This window comes from Petaurus breviceps, unplaced genomic scaffold (genome assembly GCF_028583685.1).
Source record: "Petaurus breviceps papuanus isolate PSGF00001 unplaced genomic scaffold, PetGlider_PUasm1.0 126, whole genome shotgun sequence".
NCBI classification, from domain to species: Eukaryota; Metazoa; Chordata; class Mammalia; order Diprotodontia; family Petauridae; genus Petaurus; species Petaurus breviceps.
The window spans coordinates 73,626,803-73,630,529 of NW_027185655.1; positions in this window are offsets into that span (position 1 = coordinate 73,626,803).

The following is a 3,727-nucleotide window of genomic DNA, read 5'->3' on the forward strand; positions in this document are numbered from 1 at the left end:
TACATATTTTCTCCATATGCTACAATTCTGGAGACCAGAATGCTTATTATACCACGAATCTCCACCTCCAAATGACTTAAGGGTTTTGCAAGGATGTTCAATCCTTTTTTCTGAGACATAATCAAATGTCTACTTCCAAAGAAAATTTCTTAGTTTTTCAGAAGCTAGAGAGGCACAGTGGTCATGACCATATCTCTCAACCAATATGAACAGATTTCATTTTGCATCTTGTAAAAATGCTTTTGATTGATTAAATAGAGTTGTCTAGGGACATGTTCACACTTAATTCATTCCTCATTTTTGTTGTATCAGTTAAGGTATTCTTGCCTGTCAAAGTTATTATAACTAAATGGAGAGGGGACCTTTAATGACTCAAAGTATTCTTCTGAATTTAGGAGTACTTTAAACACTATCCCTTCCAAATCATTTTGCACAAAGTCTTGATTTTGGTGTAAATCCTGCACTTATGGATTTTCTGACCCAAGGCAAGTTATTTAACCTTCATCTACCTCAGCTTCCTCATCTATAAAATGAGGTGGATACATATGTTCATCTGAATGGCTGCTTCCAGTTCTAAATCTATATTATTTTGATTTTGGAGTTTGATTTGATTGCTTGGGAGAAGGCTACTTCAACGGCTGATTCAATAATTAATTTTGCCTTCAAGCAGGCATTGTATACTGTCAATTCTTTGCTGTCATTTAACTGTTCTTTACTCATACTACGTTTAGGAGAAAATAAGCAAAAATTCACCTGCTATCTAGAAATTTTTTCAAGACAGGAAGTGCTGAAGCTCTTGCAAGGCCAAGTCTCCATTCACACTTAAGTCTCACATGATTTCTATCTGCAGTTGCATACCCTAAACTGCATAATTAACATGTCCATAACAATGTAGTATAGATAGAAAGTTAATAGCTAACTGTGAGTCCTTGTCCCATCACCTCTAATGTTTACTAGCTGTATGCACTAGAGAAATTCCTTTATGTACCCTAACCTTTAGAAGCAGAGAATCTTAGAGTTGGAAGAGACTCCAGAGGCCATCCTAGATAGTGCACACCTGGAAATTTGCCTTGTCTACAATATGCTCAACTGTGGCCATATAGCCTCTTTTTGGAGGTCTATATGAGAGAAAAGTCACTATCTTCAGGCAGCCCATTCTGCTTGAGGATATCTCTCATTCTTCAGAAAGTCTTCTTTACATGAAGCATAAATATGTCTCTTTGGAAATGCCACCAGTTATGCCTCATTTTTCCAAAGAGAGCTAAGTAGAACAAATTATTTTTCTATATAATAACTTTTCAGCAGAAAATAATCATATTTTCCTTAAATTTCTGTTCCTCAAACCAAATATTTTAATCCTATCAATTGATCCTTATATGGCATGAATTTTCAGTCTTTCAACATCAAGATTGCTCTCCTCTGGACATTTTCTGGCTTATTTTTATCCTTCCCAAAAGAATAATTTTAGTTTCTACAGTTAAACACAATGAAAGGAAGGAAATAAACATTTATTAATCACCTACTATATCCCAGGCACTGAGCTGAACAGGTTAAAAATATTATTTCATTTGATCCTAACAATAACACTGAAACATGAGGGATGTGATTATCTACAATTTACACTTGAGAAAACTAAGGCAGACAAAACTTATATGAGTTGACAAGAGTCCCACAGCTAGTAAGTGTCTGAGGGCAAATCTGGATTCAGATAATTCCTTAGTGAAGACCCCATTAGCTATCTACTGTTCTACCTAGTGGTCTTATTGCATTATAGAACATCAAGACTACCACCTCTCTCTTGGACATCTTGCTAAAGACAAAGATTTTTTTCATTAACTTTCCTTAATGCCACTGTTGAAATATAATGAGTTCAAGGTCCATGAAAAAAAACAAAACTAAACTAAAATTCAGATGTATTTTCATATGAAGTGTTGCACATAGATTACTTGCCTGGAGTTAGGAAGATTCATTTTCATGTAAGTAAGTATTTGACCTCACATAGTCAGGCACAGTGTGACCCTGGGCAAGTCACTCAACCCTGTTTGCCTCAGTTATGCATATGTAAAATGACCTAGATAAGAAAATGGCAGAACACTCCAGTATCTGCCAAGAAAATCCCAAATAGGGTCACTGATAGTTGGACGCAGCTGAAAAATTATTTCAAAAACAAAATTTTCTCATAAACTGCTGTGTATCCATGCATCCTCTATCTTGCTATTATATTTATTTATTTATTTTTAAACTCAATTAATGACTTCATGTTATGTTTATATTTGTTTTGGCTAAAGTTTTTAGCCTGCCCAGATCTTTTGAGTTATTGATTCTAGCATCTAATGTTTCAACTAACCCTCTTATTTTTGCATCATTTATACATGTGATAAGCATGACACCTTGGCCTTTTTCAAATTAGTCATCAAAATTTTAAATACCACAAGGCCAAGTACAAATTCTTGGGGCACTCATTCCATTTGAGACTTCCTTCCACAAGGAAAGAATATGTGAATGAACAAAGAATCTATGATTTTTGTCTATAAAGAGAACACCTGATAAGAGATTTTTACAACCTATCTATGACTTAGTAGCTAGATCCTAGGAAGCTGTCCACAACATATAGAACATCCTACATTTAGTGAGTGTTAGAGGTAATATTTGAATCCAGGTCTTTCTGACTCTAAGACTCTTGAGTTGTGCATTCTATCCACTATGGCACACACTTTCTACAGGAAAAAAAAAATCTATAAAGTAACAATTATTATTACTGTATCATCTCTGGGAGCAGAGTTATCAATAACCATTATGAGACAATTTCATCAGGAATATAAAAATTACTGTTTTATTTCATATGTGTGTGTATGTATGTATGTATAGCAAGGCGAAAAGTAAAAAGAAAAAATTGACCTTGAGAATCAAGTTTTCTTCTGAAAAGTTTCTCATTATCTCTGTGTCTGCACTTTCTGTAATGGAGTGGTAGAAGTTAGACTAGGAATTCCCATGATTGGTGGCTCTCTACATTAATGTTCACCTACTGGGGACCAACTTTTACCTTATTTGCTCTGTTTGCCCTCTTTTCCAATCCTTTTTTAAAGCACACAATTTTCAAAAGTCTGGACATTAATAACCATATTGACAATGTCTTGCTGTTCTCCTGTGCTTGACTTATCTTTTCCTTAGTATTAGCTTCAATTGCATCATAGTCTCATTGCAACAGTGACTTTGGCTTCTATAAAGTTGCAAAATTCTGTGAAGAGTCATGGTGATATACAAATAAGAGCAAATAAGGAGTTGTAAAATGATTAGTGAATTAATGTTTAATAAAATTAAACCTTTATTCGAAGTCTCAAAAATTTTTACAAATGGATTTTGGTAGATATTTTTTTAAAGCAATCAGGGTTAAGAAACTTGCTCAAGGTTACACGGCCAGTTATTTCTGGGTGTGGTGCTAAGTATCTGAGCCCAGATTTGATCCCCAGGCCATCCCGACACTGGAGGCGGTGCTCTTACTTGCTGTGCTCCCTGGCTGCCCCATGAACTTTTTTTTTAATAACATCTGAAGTATAGCTGTTTTTTTTTGGTAGAATGGTCAAAGAAGAAATTTTGAAATAGTTCAGTCCTGGAGATTGGTGTTAAGGGCCAAATACTTCCCAGGTTTCAAGAATGAAAATGATAATACCAAATATCCCTATATTCAAGGATTGCATTCAATTGATTACCTTGCCTGATTTCAGAA